This window comes from Catharus ustulatus, chromosome 6 (genome assembly GCF_009819885.2).
Source record: "Catharus ustulatus isolate bCatUst1 chromosome 6, bCatUst1.pri.v2, whole genome shotgun sequence".
NCBI classification, from domain to species: Eukaryota; Metazoa; Chordata; class Aves; order Passeriformes; family Turdidae; genus Catharus; species Catharus ustulatus.
In genome coordinates, this window is record NC_046226.1 from 42,571,181 (window position 1) to 42,590,851 (window position 19,671).

Below are 19,671 nucleotides of genomic sequence, written 5' to 3' on the forward strand. Positions count from 1 at the left end.
CTGCTGCCATCCTAATCTTCTAGACCATTTAGTACCCTCCTCTTATCCTAAGTAAAATACAATTGCTGGCTCTGATATTCATTAGGTGATAATCCAGATTAATTCAGACTTTGATGTAGAATCAAGTCTTATTTCAGCTGCCAAGAAATCCAGATCGCCCCACAGAAAATGTACACACACATGCACGTACACACAGGCACACGCAGTATGTAGAATGCCTTAAAGAAACTGTAGCTAACCACCTTATTAGTATTCCTCCCTCTTCTGTGTTTCACTTGCAGCAACAGAGGGCTGAGCAAAATGCAGTAGAACAGGGACAGAGACAGAGCTGGCAATCATCTCGGTGCAGGCTGCTGAATGTAGGGGGTGGGGGGGATGCAGCAAAGCAAGATTAATAACCTTGCCATAATCCTGTGCACCCTGGAAGGAGATACCTCCGGTGACTGAGCTGTTCTTGTCTTGATTAATTGGACTGAGTGAATGAGTGGCTGGCAATCCACCTGGTTTGGAGGCGACCCCCTGGTTTTGCTGCTCTCTGAATCCTCTACCCATCTGGGAAGGTAACAGTGAGACATACCATCTGCAGCACACACAGCAGCTATTGGAGGCTACTACTGACAGTTTGCACTACAGTTTTTTGGTGAGCAAGAAGCCAGGTATATTGTACAGTAGGATATTTCTGTGCTCAAGCTACCGAATTTCACAATCTGGTCCTTCAGCAAGCCCCTACGCTCCTTTTCCAACTGCCTTTGAGTTCTGGGCTTACTTTTGGCATAGTCTCCTGGACGCATTTTGCTGGGGATGGAAGAGCAGTAAATGGAACCTCTGAAAACTAATTGTTTTGCTTCTGTGTGACTCGAGAAAAAGCTAAAAGAATCGCATCCACTTGGAGGAATTTAAATTTCTCTCTGAGAAGTTTACAGAGGGACTGTACTAAAGGTAAGTCCAGGGGATGGTTTACCCCTTCTGTTTCCTTGTTTGTTTCCTGCTTGCTTGCTTAAAGTAGGGGAAAAAGACTAAAACATTAGTACTGGGTGGGTAAGGAGCATGGTGTTTGTAAAATCTGTACTTGTAATTTGCAGCCCCTTTTTGATTCCTTTTCTGTTTTGTTTTTTTTCCCCCCTCCTTCCCCTGCCATTTGCACAGTAAAAATACTTGCAAAATAATAATCTATAGGGCTCCTGGAAAATGTTAGTTAAATAGCACTATAAAGCTCTTTTTATTTCAAAGGTATTAGAATTTCTAGGAAGATAAATCTTTTTATTAAACAAGCTAAAATATTTGGGAAGTATCTCGAATGGACAAGAAATATAGCTCATACAGTATCTTCAATAGAAGCCTCCATATTTTCATAAATCTTGTCTAGTTTTTTTTTTCTCTGCATTTCAGTCAGGTCTGGAGTGATGAATATGTAAGTACAAAGCTGTTTCTGTTGCTCTTAGCTGAAGAAGGTAGCAGAATAGAAATTTGTGGATTTGTGCATCCACTTACATGAAGTTCATCTGTTTGCTTCTCATTAACCTTTTGAATGCTGCTTTCATTTTTTTTTTTTTGGCTACAGAATTTATGCAATATGTAGGACCAAACACTAGTAACTCTTATGGTATAAAGTGCCAATCACAAATGGGTTCTTTTGGACCATTAATTTTTGGGATGGGGGTGCTACTAAGCATTCAGGTGACCAAAGAATGCTTCATCCAGGATGGTTCACAGCACTCCAGAATTTCTGGAGATCTATCAGTTGCATTGCTGTAGTGATACTCAGTATTTAAACCTGGCACTTTTCCTCCCTCTGCACCCCCTTCCACCAATGCAGTTTCTACTGTAACAGTATGACTCTTGTAGCCTTTCCCATCATTCCTTTAAATAATAGAAATAAAATACCATTGTACTGCAATAGAATCAGAGCTCTTTTAGTTGAGGTTTTTTTTTTTTTTTTTTTATTGCTGCACTGATAGTACTTAGCATTCCCAAGGAGGTGAGCAAACCATCTATAAACACATTTCAAAGATGCTTCGTTCTCCAAGTGCAATTGCTAGGTACTCATGCCTTTTCAATTATATGAATATGAATGACTAATATTGAAGAATATGGGATCTCTTTGAAATACTGCATAGCTAGATACATACTGTAAAAAGACAGGGATCAAAATAGACTTCTACTGAGTTACCAGATGCTCAGGGGCTTCTATATGTATGTATACAAATGTAATGCACACAAAGGGGGATTACATCAGATTTCTAAATACAAAGACACATCAAATAGGATGATCTATTTTGTTCAAAGAAGTATAATAACCCTTGTAATAGGTCCTGTGTTGTAAAGCTAAAAACTTAATGAAAAGGCTCTGCTTCAGAGTAATCAAATCACTTTATATTATTGCATCCTGTCAGTCAGTCCCTCTATTTCCCACTGGTTTTGCATAATAGCTTTAAAGATGGATTAAGGAAGAAAGGAGAACTGGTTATAGGTGTGTTTCCCCTCATTTTCTGGAAGTGATGCTTCTGTATTGCATGTGCATTTACTGTATATGATTATGACCACCAGATCTCCTTCTGGGCAGGATGCAGTTTGCCATAGTTTTCCCTTGTTGTACTTTCCTAATTGCAATTGAGTGTTGCACAGGAATCTTATTTCACCAGGCCATGAGCTGTGTTTAACTATGGGGAACAGTCTCTGTGTAATGAAGGCTAAAAAAAAAAGTGTGTGTGTGAGATGGCAACTCATGATTTTTAGAGCCTTACCCTGGTTTTAGAATTGAAGTATCAAATGAGACTATCAAAGCAGAGATGTTGACAGGATGAAAGCAGGGGACAAATGTTCTGCCTGGAGATGAAACTTTCATGTCCTGGTGAAAAAGATGACACATTTTTCTTCACTTCCACTTCTATATATTCTGATACATGGAATAAAATTTAGTAGTGTTACCTTAAACTGAGTGGAAGAGCAGTCACCTGTGTTCTGGGAAAGAAATATGTCATCACTCTTTATGGTGTCCAGCTGTTATTAATCATCTTTTTTATGTAGTCATGCTTTTTCATTATCTCCTTATATCGCAGACTAAAGCAAATGGTGGTTATTTGGCATTTGAACAGGCTCACTGAAGAGGAAACCTTGTGCTTCTCTTCCCATGTTCCCCCAATTGTGTTGGTTTAGTATATTTTCATTAACTTTTTTGTAGTTTTGATTCTGATTTCGTATTTATACTGTCATACATGCTATTTTTGGTGTTATTTTAGTGTGTCTTATACATGATCTTGTATGTAACATAACCTGTTATCACAAGATCAGTTTTATTTTCTAATACTATTATTATTCTGGTAAGAATGGAAATTAATAATACTCAGTTTTAGCAGGGTTTTTTTTTGTGGGAACAGACTTTAGCACCAGTTGGGCTATGTGGGGGATTTTTGTTTTTAAGAAGAACCCAAATCAAACCAGTCAATCTGTAAAGGGAATGTTGTTTCATTTTAGTGATCCTTGAATTTCAATTGCATTTCATAGTGTAATGCCCCATATGCCTTCAGTCTCACCTAATGTGTCAAACATTTTCTCCTCTGTGCTCTTTGGCTGCCTGTGTGAGCTCAATCCACTACGCTTTGTGCATATTGCTGGAATATGCCAGGGAGGCCTGCACAGGTCTTGCAGTAAGTGTGTCATAGGTAAAGTGTCTCAGTAGGACCATGGGTACAATGAGGTTCTCATGAGCAGAATGGTCTAAATGTTGTTTTAAGATTAAGTGGAAGATAACAGAAATTTCTTTTTCACTTAGTTCCAGTTAATTGAGCAGCTTCCTTTTCTTGTTGCTGAAGTCAGCCAACCAGGCACTAACCCTCTCCAGCACATGTTTGTGTTTCTAAGACCCAGGGTACTTTACACATGAATTCTTTCTTTCTTCTGAAACAAGCTGGGCTGACAACTGGTAATCTTGAAGCAGTGCAGTGGCATAGAAGTAAGGGGAGGATGGGAAGGAGATGTACCAGCAATTCTAAGAATTAAACCAAAATAACAAGTTCTGTGGGATGGCAGAACACATCGTTTTGATTGCTGACTCATTGTGTTGGTCTGCAATATTATCTTACACTAATGCGATGACACTGGCCTGGTTTTGAAATAAAGAGGCAGAAAAGAGTAGTTTATCAGGAACACATTGCTTATGAATGTGTACAGCTTCGACTACAAGACTACAAATGGTCTGATCATGGGAAATTCATGCAGGTGGACTTAGTTTTCTTAACTCTTTTAAAGAATTTATAGTAAGTAAAATTTACCTTTTGTCACTTGAAGAAAAATGAAGTTACAAATTCAAATCCCTTGAATTGACAAATTAAGTGAATGAAGTAAATTGCATTCCACACCCTCCCTCCATTGCCTTCCCCTTTCCCTACTCTCTTTCCCATTTCTTTTCATTCTGTGTCAAAGGATAAGGCTTAAGAGTGAAGGAGACTCCAAAATTCCTTTTCCTGGTCTAGCAAGCAAACGTGGTAGGTAATACACTGCTTAAGAGTCTTTAATCTAAACCCAGTTAATTTTAATTTCTAAAACCAATTTTAGTATTGCCAGGTGGAAGTGTGAAATTGAAGTTTTTTTGGGAGATTTGTTTAATTTCTTAGCTTGTCAAAAAGACAGTTAATTGGCTTATTTAGAGAAGACACTCGTTGTGGTACTATTTATTATTTGTCTCTTCACAGACTGAGGTAGCTAGGAAGGCATTCTCTAACAGTAAGAGTTCCTTATTTTTTTTCAAATTACTGCAGAATTCCATGTACTTTTGGGTTGTATTATAAAAATTTTAAAAATGAGAGAATATGTTTATTTAGACATTGTAGCTTTCAGGGGTGGTCCAAAAGAGTAGTGTTGAGAGCATGGTGTTTATACATAGATGGATATCTGCTGTTACTTCTCAGATTGCTAAGATAGTGAAATTGTCAAAGTGAAGTTCAGGTGACCCAGTGGTATGCTGAGTTTTCTACAGCCATTTCATATTGCTAAGGAGGAAACTTAGTGTTTCGGTGTTCTCTCAATCTGCAAGATGCTGCTGTGTAAGAGCTCTTGCTGCCAAACTTAGAGTGGTTACATAAGGTAGAATCCTATTGATCCTGGGGGAGGATGGTGGGCAGAGATTTCTTCAGAAACTGGAGACTTTCTTTCTCAGAACAGATACTGCAGAGGCAGAACTGTTGCAAGAAATCTAGGTCTCTTCCCAATGTGTATCTAAGAAACTTTTTGCACAGACAATTGTTTTGTAATTTGCCAAAATTTCTTTACTTAATTTGCCATCAGTGGTAAGTATTCTCTGTATTGTGTGCCTTGCAGAGGCAGACAGAAAGGTGTTAAACACATGCTTAAATGAAGCTCATAACTGCAGATGTGAAGGGTTTTAATTCCTGCATTTTTTACATATCTTTGAGCTTGCAACCTGTGGCCAGCAGATTTTTGCATAAGGCCCGTTCTAACCTCTCTGGTAATTTTAAATGTTGTTTTGGTAAGTTAAATTTATGTCAAGGGCTTGTGAAGTCCAGCACGTACTGGTAACTACAGAATAAGTTCCAGTCCTCTTGTCTGTCCTGCTTACGAGAGTAAGAACAAACTTATATTAGTCTCTGTTTAGCTTCTCTGAAACAACTGATTTGTATAAAGGAAAAATGTCAAGTGGTGTGGAAGGGCAGTAACTCCTTTTTTGGAAAAGTTTGCCTAATTTCATTTAACTTCCTGTGAGAGCAATAGAAACCCTCACCTTTCTCTTGCTTAGTTGTAGGAGAAAATAAAACATGGGGCTATCAAGCAGTGGGCATATTTTTTGTAGAAGCTTTGCTTGCTTTTTGAAATACGTCTACCAGTGTATAAACTTCACTGTCTTTTCTGGTGTCCCAGCAATAAATTGGCAAATAGGAGAGAAAAGCGATGCTTCTATATTTTGTGGTGCATCACTAGCTTATTAAACACATTATAGACATCATTTTGGTATGATTATGTAAATCTAGGGATGGCACATCTTTCTTTGTGTGATTTCCCCCTTACTACTTACTGTTCACCATTTGTTCTTGAAATCATCATTAATAGTTGAAGGGACAAAACAAAGGTGAATTTTCTGAGGGTTAAGCTTTTCTAAGAGACTCATGTTGGGATTGCATTCCTTCAACCTATTTTTCATTTTCTCTGGAGCCACTCATGATAACAGTGCATTTCATGTAAACCTATAAATCTTCACTATACCCTGTGTTATCTCAGGAAGAAAACCATGCACTCGGAAACTAAATGATCTACCTACTTAAAACCTGCAAGAGTAGCTGCCTTCTGGAAAGCAGAAAGTTTCCAGGAAAACTGGAGAGGGAATGGTGGAATAAGGTCAACTCAGAGATTACCTCAAAGGCAAAAGTAGTTTGCTATTTTTGCAAGAATAGAAATAGGGATTGTGTTGTTCAGACTGCAGGTAGAATGAAGTTTTCATTTTGCATGCAAAGTGTATTTTGTCAGTTTGGCTGGGAGAAAATGGGTTGCAGAGTGTTCTTTTAAGCATTTCAAGCATATGCTTCAGAAGTCAGGTCTCAAGTCTCCATTTTTATTTGGAATAAGGCTAGTAACAGGAGTGGCATTGTTGAAACTCCATAAGGGACATGGAACTCTCTTGAAAAAAACTTTAAAAACTTAAGGCTTTGACTTGTCTGGGAAATTTGAGCTACAGTTCCTTAAATAAAAGATTATATATAAAGTAAAAATAAAACTCAAGTCAGAACAGAACTTTGTGGAAGTGTTGCCCCACTAAAGACACTTCAGTTATTGTTACAATTGGGTTGTAAATATTAAAGTAATGTTCTTTATATGTTCAGATATGCAATCATTCCTCTCATTAACTAAAAATAGTTAATGTCAGGATCAGTAGAATTTAGAAAGCCTGAAGCAAACTGAGGCATGCAGAAGAGGTAATTTATTATGTATGTATGCAAAAGCCTCAATATCCAGAAACAGGTTCAAATCAAGTGACCAATACATTGAAAATTTGTATTGTGTAATAGAGCTGAATGGATAGGTATTTTCATTTCTGGAAAAGAAAATATTGTGATTTCTGGAGATCATATTTGACAATGGCAGTTTTTATGTAATCAGCCATGTCTTCCATAAAAAATATAAGCCAGAAGCATATAAGCTTTGACCCTCTGCAGCAACTAAAAAATGAATAGCTTTATATTATCTGCTCTAGAATATGCAGAGGGATTATGCAGACGGATGTGTCTGAGTTAATGTATGGTTGGATTAATGTAACCTGTAAACATTTTTCTTTCTTCTATCATGTCTTATATCACACCTGTTCCACATGGTTTTTGCCTCTGAAATTTGCAGGGGGTGCTCGCAGTGGAGTGGGCTGTGTATGGTAGTGTTGCTCAGAGACCCTTTTGTTTTCCTGCGACCTGCAGGAGAATGTTCATGCTCTCTACTGGAGAGCCAAGTGGCCTTAGTGAGCCCGGATTGCCCTGGTCCTCCTTGGCTCTGTCCTGCCCTGCAACTACCACGTGATTTAGATGAGTGGCGAGGGAGAGAGAGAATAGCCTGACTTGTGAGCTTTCCTTTTCCTCTTTTGTCATTGATATTCACAGCTTGCTGCAGTAACCCGGTGTCCTCCTTTTACAGAAGTCACAACCCTTTCAGACCACAAAAGATCCCTTCAGACTGGGATTCCCTTGACAATCAGCTTTATAGTTTAAGCAGCTTTATGCAATACTGACAACAGTGACAGTTGAGAGAGGTAACTAGGAGACTTCTTGTATTATAAATACTTGACTTGGGAGTGTGTGCTTAAGGGTCCTAAGCTGCCTAAAAGAGTCTCTTAATCTGCCTTAATTCTTCTTATTATATTCTCTTTCTGAAGTAGGCGGAGATGCACAATCTTTCTTTTCATTTAGATGAATAGAGAAGTTCCACACCTGTCTCAAGGAACATTATATTTTTATATTATTATATGATTTATATGTTCTACTAGACATCTTTACAGAGTGTAGAAGGAGAGGCTTGGCGAAATATCTGTCCAAAAAACTTATTTTCATGTAATGTATTTTCCCATTTGAAATCAAAGCTTTGCTTTGAATCATGAACATTTCAATGATTTTTCCATCTGGAATGTAATGGAAGATTCTGAGATCTAGCAGTGGAGAATAGTTTCCTTAACTCTTATCTCTCTGTGACATAAACCTGTTTCTTTGTCTATGTCTAACAATGAGCCAACTTGAAGTGTTTATGTAGGTATCAGCAGGAAACAAGCTTCCCCAAAACCACCATTTTCTTTATGCTTTTGGATATGGGAAGGGAAACTGTAGGAGAATGTAGGAGAACACAGGGCACCCTATAAAGTCATGGCCTTGAGGATACAAAGAAAGTAGAGATGGATAAAGTTACTGCTCTGATATTTTTAAATGTTTACTTTGCTGGTAGAAGTGAATTCTGTTATTATGGAAGGAGGAGAAAAGTCATGACTTGCCAAAATGTGCATTCTAAGTCTATGAATATTTAGGAAAATAACATTCATTTCTGAATGTAACATGAGTAATTATTTCCTAAGGTTATTTTGTCCTGGTTTCATGTCTATCATGCAATGAGAGTACTGTCTTTTTTTTTTTTTTTTTTTTTTTTTTTTAAGTAGAAACCATGCCTGAGCTTTTAGCACTTAAATTCTTTTACTTCTGGGCATTGTTGATGGCTGTCTTTCTTTCTATATTGTTTAACTGTAATTCGTATAGTAGACACATTGCACGATCTTGTCCTCGCCCTCGGGCAATGGAAATGAGTAGGTACTTCTGATAAGGATATAAGTTTGAGAATAGACATTTGACCTCCAGTTGTTCTACAAATTATTGTCTAAATAGTACTTTTCAAATCTAGGTGCGTTTCTGAAGTCAAGCTGAGAAGTGTTTAATTATTTAAGCTTAGCGGTGAGCACCACAAGAAGCATTGGAGAAAAGGTCACTGGAACAAGAAGAGCCTGTCTTCTACAAAAGGTCCTGATGTTCCATTTGATTTTAGTAGGACAACACACACTAGAAAACATTAAGAATTTAAGGTTACATGGGCTTTTTATCATTGTTAGTAAGGGGACTGGAAATTGCCTTTTGTTAGTGTGATACTGTTTGAATTTTTAATATTACAAAGCAAAAGATGCTTTAAATTGTTTCCTTTTCTGAAACAAATCATGAGTATGTTTCAACACTAAAAATGTTTTGAGCAACACTACTAGTGTAATACTGTGGTGGTTTGGTTTTCTTTTAACGTCACATCTTAGAGGCTGCTACTTGAGCTGTTGGGTTTTTTCAGTTCTCAGTTTTTTAGTCTCAATTCTATTTTTATGATTTGATGTTATTATTGAGAAGGAGTTGATGTGTGGGTGATTTGAGATGAAACTAATATGTTTTGTCCTTGCTTTTGTCCCACATTGGAAGTCTGTTGGATTCTGTTATTTTAGTAGACAAAAGAAAACAATACACCTCAATGGTCTCATTGCACTATCCATTAAACATGATAATGTCCAATAGTACTGGAAATATGCGCTGCCTTTAATCTAGGCTAGTGCTCTGGCCCTTTTGGAGGGAGCAGGCTCTTTTTCTGTGCCTACTGACATTAAAGTTCAGGCAGGTATGGTCAGAAAAAAATTGTCTTATTTGAACTACTCTAGCTGTATGCAGCACTTTGTGATCTGTCTTACTCGCTTTTGCTTTCTCTGTGACCAGTTTTCCTGTAGGGTAAAGAGTGTATAGGTTTATGTACTGCATAGACTACTAAAACTGTTAAGTGATTGCATTATGCTGGTTAATTGCTCCCCCAGTGCATGGTTACTACCTCTCAGGATAAAAATGAGAAGCTTCTTTGCTACAACCTTGTGTCCTTCTGACACTCGTGCTATTTCTGATTAACTTGTTTTCTCTGAATTACAGTAGCAAATATCTTTAATAGCATTTCATTATACATATGATGCCCCAAGTTTCATCAAATAAGGAAATATTTTTACTTGTTTGGGCTTTCAATTTCTACTTGCAGGCATTCAGCAAGCAGTAATTTTTTTTAATTTGTTGTTGGATAGCTGATAAAATACAGTCATTTTGTGAGGTAAAGCAGTACTTCCCTTTAGAGATCATACCCTTTAAGCTGGCAGAACTGGAACAAAATGGGATGCCCAAGCAATGCATTTTTGTGAGGGTCAAGACTGTGGTCCAGATACTTGGTCTTTTGCTACCTGTGGCCTTTAGTGCCAAATTTTTCTATTAAGCTGCTCATCCCCAGGCAGGAATGAGGATCAGTACACCAGTGTTGCCTTGCTGCTGCCTTTTGCATTACCTTCATTGGCTAAGTAGGTTTAAAACTGCACGGCAGTAGTGCAGGACAGATGGAGAAATGGATCATGTTGGAGATGTCTGCATCTGAACTACCTGCAACAAGCCCTAGCTACAACTGAGGCAGCTACTATTCATATTGGATGAGGACAATAAAAGTGGATCACCGTGTCAGGATAGTGGGCAGCTTTCGTGTCATTAACAAGGTTAGTTTTGGCTTTGTAAATATTGTCATCTCAATTCTTGTTCTTTGCTTGCTTGCATGCCCTTTGCTGGTAAGGATGGAGATTAAATATGCAAGCAACTTCTGACTCATTCCCTTCCACACCAGCTCAAGGATGATTTGAGAAGGATTAAGCAAGAGTTGAGTCACTAAATCAACCACGAAATTCTGACTTGCTCTATTGGAGGCTGTGTCTCACTTTCCATTGTTTTGCATAGCCCCTCGTTCATAGTGGGTGTGAAATCTAGCCACAGTCTGTACAGCAGCTTATGCTAATACATCATGTTACAAATCCTGCTCTGGAATTGCAGGGTTGATTCTGTTTCCCCCAAGGGTAGAAACAACAAAGTAGGACTGTGAGATCAGTTTGAATAGAGATGAATATTAAAAAAAACACATACAGACGTTGAGCTGCTTTAATTGCTTTGCAGCTGCATAGGGAAACTTGAGGAAGGATACAGTTCTGAGGACACTGTCTGGTAGAACTCAGAGTAGTTGGACCATGCAGCAGCTCCCAGGCTTAGAGATCCTACAGCAGTCCAGCCAGCTGCTCCCATCAAAGGCTCCGATTGCAGGGTTTGATAAAATAACACCTGTAGCAAGAGTTTCAAAGAAGTTAAGGTTATGGTGCCTTGAACCTTATAGTCACAAATTTACAGGAATCTCTGCCCCCTGAAGATGATCCCTATGATGTTTAATGAATATGAAGATTATGGGCTTTCATCAAAAAGTCATATGACTGCGGTGATTACTCTTAAATTTCTGGAATATAATAAAACATTAATACAGCATATTTCTGTTGAATTATCCCATAGCATTTAATGTTTGGGATGTTATTTTTTATTAAACCTGATTTGAGGATGCAAAAATAGAAAATTATTATTAAAAAACAGGTTTTCACCCTCATCCACCTTAGTATGTATTCCTTTACAGAGCAAATATATTGAAATTTAGGCTCTTGTTTATAGCTGAAGCACAGAACAGCACTGTGATATTTTACCTCTTCACATCTGTTGTGGTACAGAAGATTTGTTTAAAATGGTTCATAAAGATGGTGGCTTTGAGTTCTGATTGTGGAAATTAATGCATTAAGTACTTGCAAATTCATAAGAGATGATGAAATGGTGGGGTTTAAATTTTCAGTTCTTGGGTATGATAGACAAAATTTAAACAGTATGTTTACATTCATTGCTACATATGTATAGTCTTAGAAAGCTTTAAAAAGAATTTAAAATTCCAATTCTGAATAAGAAAAAGCACTGAGTCCTTCAAGACAGTCCCTACCATCCTGTGCATAAATACAACTGTGATTTAAATAAAACAATTAGTAACACTTTGGTCTTGTTAATTATGTTCTGTCACTGTCAGAATGAGGTTGTATCAAAATAATTTGGGCTAGTTTATTTTATGAAATAACTTGAACTGACTTTGCCTTTTTAGTTCAAATCTTCATAAATACAGATACCCCTCTTGTCTCTGCTGCCTTCGTTGTTCTTTTAACACTGAATGACACATTTTCAGACTTTATTCAGAGACTAACACAGTATTTATTTAGAAATCCATTCCTGTTCTCAGGTACACAGCTAGAGATAGTGTGAATGTGACTATATACACCCATCTATTATTTCAGAAATTTCAACACAATCACTTCTGCTACAACACAAGATGGTTTTCTGTCCAAAACATTAGAACTTCTTGCACTTGTGAACAATTATCAGAAACTTTTTACATGACTTTTTGTTTTAGCCTATGGAAAGACTAAGTTTCAGCTGGCGTTGGAACCAGTGTGCCTCCGCCTTGTCTCAAATATTTGAGTGTTTCACTAACCACAGACATTTGCCTCCTCTCCCATAGAAGCTTCCTCCATTGAGCTCCTTCTGCAAGTCTTTAGAAAGACTGGAGCCCAGCACTTAAAGACCATTTAAGTGAGTCCTCTCTCTGCTTTAAATCTTTTCATCTCTTCCTTTTGCTGTTTTTTTCTGGACTCCTTACTGAGTTTTATCACGATTGATGAAAGTAGTTTAAAATCGGCTTGTTCTCTTGGCGCTCTGGAGCTGCTTAAAGTGTAGCTTTCAAAGAAGCACCTGGTCCGAACTCAGTGTATCGTGGTGCAGCGCAAGCCCTGAGGACAGGCACCAGCCGGGCTCGTGGAGCAGCGCTCCGGCTGCTTTTCCTGCCCTTCCCGGGAAGGGGAGCGCGGAGCTGGGAGGTGGCCAGGCTGACGCGGCGAAGCATCGTGCCGTGCCGCTGAGCGAACCAGCGGAGTGGGGCTAGCAGCCCATTAGTTCATTAGCTGCGGTATTGTTGTGGCTTAATATGCTTATTGCAAGCATGTAAATCCAATAAAAATTAGGTGAAGTGACCTTATTACGTCTCCCAATCTCCCCCTCCCTTTTTTCACAACAGTAACTTCTCTCATACAGGCATATAATTTATTTGTTACCCTCTTTGATCTGAAAAGTCAGCTAAGGCTCAGGGCATTAAGAAGCGATGTTGATGGCAGCGACTTCGCTGAATCTGTTCATTGAGTATAGAAGGAATTGAGCAACGGAGCAATGACTTAAGCTTGCTTCAGACACCGATCTGTTAAAAAACCCCAAACCTTTAATATTTAGAGAAAGAAATGGACAACTTCTGTTTGTGGTGTATTAGGTTTGATCACTCTGATCCTTTGGGTTTTTTGAGTGGAACTGTACTGGCTAATGTGACCACTAGCCCTGTCAGGGATGCAGAAGCTGCTGTATAAGCTTCTTGGTTTCATGAAGGAGACTAAAACAGTCTTGTAACTGTAATGAATAATGGTTACTTGCACCTTGGAACAATTAAAATTTTAACCCGTTTCTTTCTCAGATGGAAGAACACAAATGCTCCATACCTGTCCTGTTACATTTTTAATTTTTTTTTTCTTTGGGACAGGGTTCTTCTTCCCAGATGGATTTAGCTAGTCTTGAGTGTCAGAATGTAAATGACAGTACTTTAGATTTATGAAGTACTTATTTAGTTCCTAAAGGAACAATGACTATTTTCTGTTGAAAGAGAGAGACTCTATGGCTGCTTATGTGCTAGAATAGCTGGTAGAGTTAGAGTTATCTTGAGGAATCGGTGTAAAATCCCATTCAGACAAATATGAAGTGTTCAGAACTCTTGTTTCACAATTCATGTAGATTTAAGTGTGCATAATCACATTACTTTTACCTTAGTCAGCTTTTAAGGTAGCTTTTAATTCACAAGGTCTTAAACTTGGAAGACCTGAAATCTTCAGTTCTACCCTAGATGAAAGCTTTTCAGCAAAGTGCTGTGGCCAAAGGCTAAAACTTGTGCAAAGTCCAAAGCTGCAAAATACTGAAGTTTCCTTTAATTATCACAATCTGAAACTGGCCCAAATAGAAGTTATGACTATAAAAATTAAACCTCTGTTAGAAAACCAGTGGTGTCCAGACTCTAATGACTTGGAAAGTGATCATATATCTATAGTGAAGATCACTACCGGTATAATGGAGTGTGGGACTGAATTCAAATAACTGTTATTTAAATTTTTGTTAGTCCACTTGATTCTTGAAGTACAATACCTTATTTTTGCTTGCCATGTAGAACTAGTCTTGCAGTAAGAAGTTCAGTGGCTTGATTTACAGATGGGCTAAGTGATTTCATAAGTCATTAAAACTTATGAATCCATTAGTGGTGAAAAGAATCTTCCAATTCTACTTATTCTAAGTGTGTAAGTGTGATTAATTTTAATTCAACCTGTAAATAGAGAGTGGCCTTTTTTTTTCTTCCCACTAAAAAAAACCCCAACTCTTAGCATCTGTTAAATGGAAGTGTCCATGAAGTTTATAAGCTTGGAGAGACAACAGTTCAGGGCTATTTTGAAAGCAATGTGGAAGTAGGGCTATTCTTCTGTGTTTCTTTCTACTCTCAAAATTTCTTTGGGAACCACCAGGCTTTGCTTTTCTGAAAATGTTACTCCTTCTGGCAGCTTGCTAAATGGCAGCTGATGCTAGGATTTTGTGTGTATGTGAAAAGCTATGGAACAAATCAAACACACATAGAGGACTGAAATATGTATGTTACTGGTAATAAGCTACATTCACATGATAGCAATTATTCTAATAGGCACATGGGGAAGTGAGGTGCTCATAGGAAGGCATGCTATAGATTTCTCTTTAAAGCACTTTATAGCCATTTAAAAATATTTCCTCATCCTTTTGATTAAAAAAGCCAAAACCAAACCAAATAGAAAATGGTACTGAAATATTGGTCATTTTGGTATTTGTGTTGGGGTAGCACTTTAAGAACATCTTGCTCTTAGCTTGCTAAGCTTGCTGCTTAGCTAAAATTCACTCATTCATTCTGTTTTCATATGGGCCAACATATTGGGGTATTCTGTTGGTGGGAGTCCCATGCTGCATTGCGTATTCCAGTCAACAAGATATTATAAACGTTCCTTCAGAAAAAACCACCTGCGTATTGAAATTGTACAAATACCGTAAAATTATAACAAAATGTACCATGGTTTATTCTGTGCCACAAGTTAAGGTATTTATCTTTTTTCTTAGGATATTACAGAATGAATGAACAGTTTAACACATGGCAAGTTACTTCCAAATAACTCTTCAAAGGAATAGAACAGAAGTGTGAAGTAAAAAAAAAATTAAAAAAAATTGAAATTCACTGTTCTGTTTTTTTCTTTAGCTATGAAGACTAATGCTGGTGTCCAAAAGAAGCAGTCTTCTGCACTGTAAATGATTCTTTCCCCTGTTTTGAACGAGACCTGTATTAATAATTTGTATAGTTGTCAATAATTTTAGAGCTCTTTTGAAAACAGTTATTTGCTTCCACTTCTATCTCACTTTCTGTTCTTATCTATGTAAACCTCGTCCTTTTCTGGGAAGAGAGGCACTTTTCTTTCTCTCTGGAAATCTCACTTGACATTTAGCAAGGGATGTTTGTAAGAATGTCAGATTGATGAGAGCTGTTTGCTGAAGTTTAACCATGTTCATTCAGCTGAACAGTATCTGTTGTTAACAGCTATAATTATTATGAACAGGTTTAAAAGGACAAGCTTATTGCTATACTTTGGCAAGATGGTTTTGAACTGCTGGTTATTCAATAGTAATACTTGGCACATTAGGTTGGCTTTTATCATCAAAATGCTTATGCATATTGACTCATTAAGTGCATCAGAGGCTATCTGTAGCTTCCTTGGTTGAGGGGAAGTAAATAACAGCTTATATTGTAGAATTAGTGAGTATTTGAGTTCATAGTGACAAATGAGAGATGGAAACATGGCCCTTGTAGTTGAGATGGCTCTTGCTGACGTTTTGCCTGGGACTTTCAGACTTAGCTTCACATTTCCATATAACCTGTGGGAATTCAGTAACTGTCAATGAATCTTTAAGGTTAGAAAACACCTTGACTATCATTGAGTCAAAACATATAGAGCTTTTTTTCTCTGGTAAGACAAAACAGCACAGGTGTGGCTCTGAAATCAAGGTGAGGCAGCATGGATCACCTTACTCAAGGTTCTAGAAGCTGCTACAAATAAGAACTTCCAGGAACCTTGGGAAATCTAAATGATTCTTGGAGTTACAAATATGCAATATTTGCAATACAAGCAACACGACCCACAAGTTGTATTGCTGAATTACACAGTCCTTTCGTTTTCACCTGGGACCTCTTTTATTACATAAGTTGCTAGTGATGGTTGTTCTGCAAAGTAGAATGAAACAAACCAACTGACTTGAGTGTAACACAATTGTCATGTGTCTTCTAATGTTTCTTAGCTAGCCAAGCATGGGATGTGTAATAAGCAAGAGATTCCTGTCCTTCATCGAGTATATTGTACTTTATTATGCTCTGAATAGATATGTAGATATGTAATCAGATCAGTACTTGAGCCCAGACTCTAGTGACTATTTGCACTAATTGATAAAAAAATTGCTGCATAGTAGCCGAAATGGTAATTGGGCCATATCTTAGCATAAGAAAGCACGCGTTTTGCCAGCTCTGCTGAATGTACCTGACAGAATGAGACAATATCTATGTATTATTTCATGTGTATAACACAGGAATATAGAAATCATAATGTAGCTAAATAGGTACTGGAAATGCAAAGCTCTTTTCCTGAAGTTTTTGAGAGAACATTGTGTTTGTGGAAGTATCTTTCTATTGGTCATCCTGCTGGTGTGAGGTTAAAAGAAATAGCTACATAAATTTCTCTTATGGTTTGGAGGAAGGTAATAGCAAGTGAATTTCAATACATTAATATCAAAGCATCATAAACTGTGTAATTTGCTGTTTGGGCATTTATATAAATAATTGCAAAGAATTATGGAATAATGTTTAGCTGATTATTATTCCTAGTTAACCGAAATATGCTCAGACCAGCTGTACTGAGCTTGAAACCACATGACATGAGCCTTTTAGACTTGTGAGCAGTTATCAAGAGATCTCAAAAATGGATTTTCTTAGATCTTGTGTACTCCTTTCACATAAGCAAGCAGAATTCACTTTGAAAAGTTCTCCACGGTTACTAATTCTTATTGTGGCAATAATAGCCACATTTGTTTCAGAAGGCTTGCATGCATAGTAGTTTGACTCTTATAATTTGACACTTATTTGGACACATAAATCAGAATTGTGCTTATAAAAATTCAGGCCTTTGTTCACTCTGGTGTTATTTAGATAGCTATCATATTTTAGCTTTACACCTTCTCAGTCCTCATTTATATATATCTGCAGCTCTGAACAAAACATTGCTGATGATCATGAGACTCTGGCTGCTCACTGACACTGCTGGAAATTGTAGTCCCTGTCACCCTGGGATGACTTTTTAGCTGGCCAGGTGCTTTTCTTTCAAGTCCTGAGGTACTGATAAATAATTATAGAGAAGGTCATTCACCTTTCTTTAGGTTTGCCAACTTCCTGTGAGCCTTGGTCTGCACTTTAAAGCTTCTCTTTTGATGAAATTGTCTGAACTGACCCTGATTAGTATTGTTAAGGTGATTCATAACCTTTAAATACACAAGGCTTCTGGGTGTGCGTTTTAGGACTTCTGTCTACTTAACTTTTCTGTGATGTCTCATATTATTAGGTGTTATATTCATTCTGAGAATGATTTCTGGTGAAATGGAGTTTATGAAGGGAGAGACAAACCCACTGGGAGGCTATAAATTAGGATAGATTAAAGGATAAACTTCTTTAGGCGTGAGCTTGAAAGGATGTCAATGGTGTCTGTCCACAGAATGATCAGCTGTACTTGTATAGTTTTTGGCAGATGTCTAATTTCTTTTTAAAGACCTCCAATGATAAAGACTATACAGGCTCCCTAGGCACATTTGTCCCTTACATGAAGCTAGTGAGCTGTCACTGAGAAGTTGGCTGTAGAGTTTCAATATTATAAATACAACTATTAATGCAATCAGGGCCCTCATCTGTACACCAAGTACAGATGTACACTACAGATGTACACTAGTAATTTCACGATTATAAGCTGCACCATTTTGACTAAAATTTTGATCCCTACCTGGAAATGTGGCTTACACTCAGGAGCAGCTTATATATGAAAAAAGTTCTGAAATTTCCAAACCAGGAAGTGCAAGCCGAGGTGCTGAGCCAAGCACTTGCCAGTAAAACCCAGGATTGCGCGATTGTTACAAATTGGTTACTCTGTTGCACGGTGGGTGGAGGCAGGCTCCGTGCCGGCAGTGCGGGGGGACTCCATCCCCGCCTGCCGCCGCGAGTGCAGGCGGGCTCTGTCCCCGCCTGCTGCCGCCACTGTGGGAACGGGCGGGCTCCATCCTTGCCTGCCGCCACGGGGCAGTGCTGGGCCGGGGTGAGTGAGCCTGGCAGCAGCGGCAGCTGGCCCCAAGTGGCCTCACCGAGCAGCAGTGCCAAGCTGGGCCACCTGGCCCTGTCGGCAGCTCCGAGCAGGCTGAGCTTGCCCAGCCCTGAGCCAAACCAGTAAACCCCGTGATCCTGCGATTCTGTTACTAATTGGCAACTTTTTTGCACGTGGGTCCTCGCTGCGAACGACAGTGCAGCTTATATGTGGACAAAGACCTAAAGGTTACCGACACCCGGAGGTGCAGCTTATAATCAGGTGCAACTTGTAATAATGAAATTACTGTACTTTTCCTTATTCCCATCAGCATGTGCTGGATGACTTCACAGATTACAGTCCTTTAACGAGAGCATGGCAAATTCTGCCAGAGATTAATGTTCCCAGGCCTAGTGCACTTTGTGTGTTCTACCAGACTGTTGCTGGGAAACCTGGGGGTTTGATTTACTTGGAACTGGTTCTGGGGAGATTGCAGGCATTTCTTCTGGAACCTGATTGAGTAAAGAGACAGCTGCTAAAGGACAGTCACGTGAAGAAGCATGCAGGATTTTGTTTCTTCCTAGTATCTTGTGGCTTGCTATCTGGAGTCATTTTGCTTATAACTATGTGATCTTCCCTCCAGCAACTGAGTATGTTTTCATAAACAGAACATAATTGATTTGATAATGCTTTATGTGAGTAGGGATGTTTCCATACCCAAAAGGTAGGGATACCAGATAAATGGTAAGAGCAGATGGCACTGTCATTATCAGAGGAAAACAGCTAAAGAAGTTGCTTGAGAGGGGGAAGTGAATCAAAGAATACTGTGCATAAGCATGCTCTCAGCTGTCTTTGTATACTTAGCATTTCAAATTTAGCTCGTACTGTCTCATGCTGCTTTTGCTGTTGTGCTCTGCTTTCAGCTAGAGGCAAGTCCTCCCTTTACTTCACAAAGAACCATGGCAGAGCTGTTGACCTAGGAAGTAGTTGGGTGGGAGGACATAGTAAAGAAGTGATCTCCCATGGCTAGAGTCAGTCTCAGAGTACTGAGTGACCAAAAGGAGCAACAGAGATGGGATAAGGTGGGGATCAAGCCAGTTGTGGAAAACAAGCCTTGCTCAAACACCTGGAGCTAAGCAATCTCCTTGTTTATTTATCCAAGTGGGCTGTCCAGTTTTATCTCCCATGTGTTTAGCTGCCTGTAGTGCTTGCTTGCTAGCTGATATTTATAAAGTCTGCATAATGCGATTGCATGTTGTTCAGCTTTCTTTTTAGAGCACTGGTGTAATTGCCTCTAAGATGAACCAAGTCAG

At 38.5% G+C, this 19,671-nt stretch overlaps 1 protein-coding gene across 5 annotated transcripts in view; it reads left to right on the plus strand.

Moving 5' to 3' along the window:
• Positions 1-299: 299 nt before the first annotated feature.
• LRRC4C (leucine rich repeat containing 4C) overlaps positions 300-19,671 on the plus strand; it is a 498,621-nt gene continuing 479,249 nt past the window's right edge. For all 5 annotated transcript variants that reach the window (XM_033061880.2, XM_033061881.2, XM_033061879.2 and 2 more), the window contains exon 1: positions 300-939. The gene's annotated coding sequence lies outside the window, so the exon portion shown is untranslated. The remainder of the gene's footprint in view (positions 940-19,671) is intronic.